Source organism: Miscanthus floridulus, chromosome 11, assembly GCF_019320115.1.
Source record: "Miscanthus floridulus cultivar M001 chromosome 11, ASM1932011v1, whole genome shotgun sequence".
In the NCBI taxonomy this organism is placed as follows: domain Eukaryota; kingdom Viridiplantae; phylum Streptophyta; class Magnoliopsida; order Poales; family Poaceae; genus Miscanthus; species Miscanthus floridulus.
The window spans coordinates 92,512,575-92,519,922 of record NC_089590.1 but is presented as its reverse complement, the minus strand read 5'-3'; positions in this window follow the sequence as shown (position 1 = coordinate 92,519,922).

Genomic DNA, 7,348 nt, shown 5'->3' with positions numbered 1-7,348 from the left:
CGAACGATTGGACAGCATCACAGCTTGGGGGGCAGACATGCTTTCCTCGTTTGTGCTCTGCCTATTATTTCCACCGAATCGCATTCCCATGTACCTGACGGCGATCTAGCATAATTTTTTTTTGGGTGACTGCCGTTTCTCCTTTTTTTTTTTCCCTGACGATTTCTGACTGCTACTTTGTTCCTTCGTTCACCACTGCTGCAGTGAACGCTTATAATGAAATCGTTCAAATCAGTACGCGCGAATCGTGTTGGACATACGAGGTTTGATTGCTGTCACGCCCATACGTATCTTTTAAGATCCATCTGTAATGTAATTAAATGGTTGTGAACCTGAAAATCTTAAATAAATCCATGCACGCCTGCAAAAGCAAGAGAGACGTACGGCTCTCGGCCGGTCAATTCTGACGGGAAAGCGGCCGGGTTGAACCCGGTCCAAATCCTGAGATCTCATTCGTCTCAAGGCTGCATAAAGTATTTTGTTTTCCTTGGACTGGCCTCAAGGCTGCATAAAGTATTTTGTTCCGGTGACCACTGACCACAGCTGATAGGGCCACGTGCTCCACAAGTCACAATCTGGTCCGGCCCAGCCGCCCAGCGCAGCTCCATCAGACCAGACCATCATCAGGATGTTCATTCAAACAAGGCACTCCCAAGGAGTTGTAGTATGGACTGTTTGTGTGTGTGTGAGTGAACCATGCCGATTAAACGATGATTTCAATATGATTGTCACGACGGCGATTTCGAAAAAAAAATAATAATAACGGCGGATGTCTGAACAAATTACCTGGCTGCCTGAACTTTTGGGCTCTTCATCAGACTCGTGCAGACATGGTGCACGTCTCTGGAAGAACAGACAACGCAGGAGTTTCAGAGTTCCGTCTCTGGTCGCAGTTTGGAAGTTTTTGGCAGTCGGCGTCCGAGTCCGTATTTTGATCACGTTTCCTTAATTAGCTTGCGTCACCTCGAATCAGTGGTCAAGGCGGAGGAGATACCGATCTTTTTCTGAAAGTTTTGCTTTTTTCCATTGGCGTTGTATTGTATTCCAAAAATGTGGGCAGTGGCGAGGGAAACCGGAAAATAAAGATACGTGTGATGTGTGTCTCTTTTTCGCAGACAGATTAATCGACGCAGTGACCACGAAGGTCTCTGACCACGGAGCAAAATATCGCTTGAGGCTTGACGGCTCCGATGCAGGTACTCCCTCTGTCTAAATAAAGAAATAAAATATGTAAATATAAGGTCTTATTTCGATCCATGAGCTGCTAACATGTAACCGGTTAATATTAGTTACCATTAGCTGGTTTAAATGTCCAACCAGTAAGATAATTGTTAGTTGGATATACTTAGCTAACAATTAGCTAGACCCATCTGGATCCAAAGCTACAAATTATTAGCAGATAGTGCATAGGTAATATTAGTTACCATTAGCTAGTTTGATCTAACTAGTAAAATAGTTGTTATATGATCTGGATGAGTTAAGACTAATAACTTGTCCTGTTAGCTGATATCTATGGACTAACAACTAGTTCATGACTAGTGAACTAGCAATTAGTCATTTAGTATTTGGATCCTTATGCACTAAAAAATAGTCAATTAGTTAGTCCAATGGATCCGAACAGAGCCTTAATTGGGTATGCAGGTAATACTAATTAGCTAAATTATTAGCTAGACCCATTTGCATCCAAGAAGCTAATTGTTAACAACTAACTATTAGCTCTATGGATCCAAAGGGACCTAGGGGTCTGTTTAGATACGCATAGCTAGTTACTAGTTGGACTAAAAACAAACTCAAATTAGACATGGTTGGTTAGTTAGTTGGCTAATCACTAGGTAAAGACTTGACTAAAAAATTAGATCACCTATTAGCCCTCCTGTTTGATTCACTAGAGCTAATTTGAGCTAAAATTAGCTAGCTAACAATTAGCTCATAAGTATCGAACATGCCCTAAGTCTGGTAAGTCAAACTACCTTTAACTACAGAAAATATATCATCAATGACTTTGAATAGATATATATTATGAAAAGATATATATTTATAATAAACCTAGTGATACATATCAGCTACAAATATCTTTTTATATAAATTTAGCTAAGTTTTTAAATAACTTTGACTGAGCATTATTATAGAATTATATTTTCTGGACGGACGGAGTTAATTAGTACCACGATACCTGACATGCAAATGATAAAGATAAGCTGTTCTGTTTACCAGTTCAAAGCTCGAGCAAGCCAGCGTGCCTGATAGTTGCTTATCACATGCCCCGAGCTCTGATGGGGAATTACTGGCCGTACGTGCGTAGCATTTTCTTATCGCCATTAGATTCCACTATATTTTGTAACTTTCTGCACTAGTATCTTGCAGGTACTCCGTATCATGGAAGAAAAATAGGTTTATGTTCGTCACAGTTTGGACGATAGTAGAAAAATGGGGGTTAAGATGTCGGATCCCGTATCACTTTCCATCAAGGAAGCCACTATCAAGTACAGGGACGTGTTGGACTCTGCAAGGAGATGTAATTAATAGACCATCATCGTTGATCCATCTCGGCGGCTAATTGTCGCCAACATGTTTCACGATCGTAGTTGGCCCTAAAAAAATAGTGTTTTTTTGGACCAGCAGACACTTTCCTGGAACATGAAATCGTCTCTCGCTAGCTTGCTCTCTCAATCAGAAAGATAGGATGGGCTGATCAGTGTCTAATCTATTTTCTACTAGTCAAATTGATTCTTCCCAGAAATCAGAATGTTTATTAAGCAGCGTAGCAGACCGTGAATCGCCAGAACGTGAAGCTTTTAGAGAGGCACAAAAAAAGAAGTAGCACATCAATATTTGAATTCCAAGGCATTTACGGTTCAAAAACTAATTTCATGAGATCCCAGTCTTTGTCCAACTCTCATGTCTTCTTTAAGTGGCTTGGGCTTCTTTAATAATTTTGTGACTTCAGCTTTGGTTTTTTTTTTGTCTCGTGGTTTCGCAAGCCATTTTTTGCATTGTCACTTGGGGGGAACACAAGAATTTTACTAGAACCAGTTTAATTTTGCATGGAAAACACAGGAATATGATTTTTTTTCCCGTGTTCAAAAAGGCCCTAAGCTGATCGATAAACCACAACAAAAATCTACTAAGAGGGCTTCAATCAGAAAGGCAGTATTGACTGGATAGGTCCGTAATTTATTTTGTACTAGTCAAATTGATTCCTTCTCAGAATTCCGTAGTGTCTACAAGCCCGGTACTTAGAAAAAATAAAGTACAACTAGACTTGAATTCTTCCAAAGGCATTTACGGTTCAAACCCTAATTTCATCTACTCTTCTAGGCCCAGTCTAAGCACTCCACTTATCCGATCCAAGAATTGCAGAAAATCACTCCTGCCATCATCATGCGCGACATTACCCCAGCCAGAGATCTGTTCTAGCGGCTTCAATCAGCATGAGAGAAAAATTACACACTGTAGGCTTGAATTGGCATTTACGGTTCAAACCCTAGTTTCATTCTGATTTTTCTACTCCCAATCGAGAGTCACTCCACTTATCCGATCCAAGAAATGCAGAAAATCACTCCTGCCATCATCACGCGCGACATTATTAGCCTAGCCCGAGATCTGTTCTAGCGGCTTGAATCATCGTGAGGAAAAAATTACACGCTGTCGTTCAAAATTACACTACGGTCGGTGTGCCGGTGGCTGACCGCCTGACCGGCCCGTTTGCAGTCAACTTATCGGTATTAACAATCCGATCCCTGCATCATATCGCTCAGTTTCTACCATTTGCGTTGCGTGGGTACCCGTGATTCAACCGTTGAAATCACCAACAACTCGATCAGCCGATCGATTCCCCGACAATTCCTGGGGGGTCGCCGGGTCGGGGTGACACCAAAATCAGCCGGTGACCTGAGCCCTGACCCGGCATTTTCTAGTGCCGCACCGTATCATGGTAACGTTGAAAGCAGTGCGCCGGTGCAGGGCACAACCGCACAAGCAAGGTCACGGATTGGGGCATCCCACGACACGCAGTGCGGCCGCCCGGGATGCATGCCGTCACCGAGGCAGACTTGCGCGACGTACGGTTGCGCCGGCCCGGGCCCGGACAACCCCAGTTAGCGCTCTCCAGCTCCCGGCCTTCCGTGTCAACTCTGGCAGCGCCCGCATGCGGTCACGCTAGTCTTCCACCGCCGTCCCCCCGAGTCGCTACCGATACGACGACGAGGCGGCTAGCTAGCTAGCGGCCGGGCGAGCGCGCTTGGAATTCGCCCGTTGGTCCACATGCGAGCAGGTCGAGGGGGAGGAGCATCTCGGTGTTGGTCGCTGAAATCCTGAAATGATTTGGTGGCTCGCGCCGATGTTTCCAAGATGTTGCGATTGCTGATGGCTTCTCGGAAATGGAAATGGAAATGGAAATCCCTCGCTGGGGCCTGGGGCTACTGCTGCACCACTTTTCTTTCCATGCGGCTGCCGCTGCTGTGCAGCGTGACAACTGCTGCTGTAGCTTGGCATCTTTGGTCTAGCAGCACTACAGCTAAAATCATAGCGTCGCCGTATGCTAGTTTAACTGCATGATGCAGGAACCGATGGAGACTGGAGCAGCATCAGAGCACACAGATAGTTTTTTTCTTTTTTTTTTCTTTTTTTTGATCGGCACAGATAGTTGGTTTCTGGCTTCCTGCAAGAGGATTTAACAGCACTCTGAATTTCTGATGATGTGTCCATCACAACCTGGAATAGAAACTCAGATTGCCAGGTAGACAGGCCGCTGCGCGTAGCAGGACGGCAGATCATTCATCGTCCTGCCCTCTCCTCTGCGTGGCCTGATTGATCGACCCGCACCCGCCATGTTACGGTAACATGTCATGGTCCCTGAACGGAACAGATTAGGTGGTGCCGTGGTCTAGCGATTGATAGACCATGAGACGTACGCCCATCGGTGACGAATCAACGCGTACACACTAGACACGCACCTCTCGGGCTCCTCACAATCACCTGTTCGCTTGTTGGTTTCAGCCAGCCCAAACCAGCCAGCCAACAGTGTTTTCCTCTCACAATAAACCAGCACCATCCAGCTCAAACCAGCCCAGAAACCAACCAGCGAACAGGCCGAATGACGACCCAGCATGGACCATCTGTACTACGCCACTCACAATTTGGATACCAAGTCGCTGGAGGCGAGTTGCGTGCGGTTCATCGTCACGCGATTAAGGCCGTGTCTGGGACAGCGTTATTGTCACGATTGAGCGTAACGCGGCTCCGAGGCCGCATTTTAGGGAAAATCACGGACCCTATTCATTTTCTCGCGTTCCACACCACGGGCGGCTGACACACGGCAGGATTATTCCGCTTTTCTCGCTCAATCGCGATGGGCAGATCAATATCCACGAAAAATCAGAAAAACAGTAATTATGTTCAATTTTTCACCATATATGCACCCATAAAGTAGGCAAGCGCACCCCATGATGAATGTGCTCTAGCTTCGTCCTTGATTGCGACGCAAACGCAGAAACAAACGGGGCCTAAAAGGCCACTGATTAATCCGCGTTAGCCAAAGCTCCAAGAAGCAGACGCACATGACAACAACGGGATCGCGATGTACTTACGCGACTGCGACTCAGGGTACCGTAGTTGCCCGACTACGCAAGCAACACATCATCTCCGCTGACTTTTTGCCTTGGCAGCCGACTTCGTATTCTCAATGCAACGAAGCACCAAGGTTTACTTACTTTATCAGTTGATTTATCATTTGATTAGGATTTCCCAATTTTACAGTATGCAGATGATACCTTAATTTTCATGCAAGGTGACACAAGGCAACTTTTCTTTCTCAAGGCTATCCTTAACTCTTTTGCTGAGTCTAGTGGTTTGAAAGTTAACTATGCTAAATCTATGATGGTCCCAATTAATATCAGTGAGCACAAGCTAAATCTTTTGGCTAATACTTTTGGTTGTTCCATTGGCTCATTTTCTTTTACTGCCCTGTTCGTTTGGGCTGGTTTGGCTTATAAGCCATGGCTGAAAGTACTGTTGGCCGGTTTGGTGTGAGAGAAAAATATTGTTCGTTGGCTGATAAGCCATGGCTTATAAGCTAAATATGACCAAGCGAACAAGCACATATCTTGATTTACCCCTAAGTATCACAGAGCCAACAGTGGCTGATTTTTGGGCTCTAGTATCTAAATGTGAAAGAAGGTTGGTAACTGTTTCATCTTTTTTGAGCCATGCTGGTAGATTACAGATGACAAATGCAGTCCTTAGTGCTTTGCCTACGTATATCATGTGCACCTATCTTTTGCCAAAAACTGTGATTAAGCAAATAGATAAATATAGGAAGCACGGTTTATGGAGGGGATCTGATATTAACTCCAAAAAGCCACCCAAAGCAGCTTGGAAACTTGTCTGCAATTTCAAAGAAAATGGTGGTTTGGGTGTTCACGATCTGCAGAATCAGAATAAAAGTCTTCTGCTTAAGCATCTGCACAAATTTTTCAACAAATATGATATCCCTTGGGTTCAGCTCATTTGGAATTCTCATTACAATAATGAAACGATTCCAGTAAACAACAGAAATGGTTCTTTCTGGTGGAGGGATGTCCTTAAACTACTTGATTCTTTCAAGGGGATGGCATCTGTCACAATTGGTGATGGCTCAATTTTCCTTTTTGGTCAGATGTTTGGCATGGTGTTCATTTCAATGTTCAGTGGCCTCATTTGTTTTCCTTTGCTAAAGATGTTAATACTTCTGTACAAAATTTTCTGGATGCTGATGATAAATCTGAGTTTTTTCTTGTCCCTCTATCCATTGAAGCCCATGATCAATACCAGCAGATGATTACTGAATTGCAAAACATTCAGCCTAATCACAACAAAGATATATGGAATTATATTTGGGGATCATCTCTGGTTACATCAAACAAAGCTTACACATTTTTTGGGTTCTATACCAGTTTCACCTATATACAAATGGCTATGGAATTCGAATTGTCTTTCAAAAAGGAAAGTTTTCTTCTGGCTTGCTTTAAAAGATAGACTCAGTACCAGAGAACTTCTAAAAAGAAAACAAATGAGCTACAGAGCTACAATTGTGTGCTTTGCCACCAAGATATTGAGGAGTCCCTTCATCATCTCTTCATGGATTGTCCTTTTGCTATGACTTGCTGGAATCTGCTGGGCCTAGCATATCTCATTTAGGGAAGCATGCTTGACTCGGTTCCTCTCTTCGGGGCTCAAATCAACAGACCTTTCTTCATGGAAGTAATTGTTGTAATGTTCTGGACCATCTGGTCTGCTCGTAATGATGTCATCACTACTAGAGAAATGGGTTTTAGTCCCGGTTGGGAAGGCCCTTTAGTCCCGGTTTTCC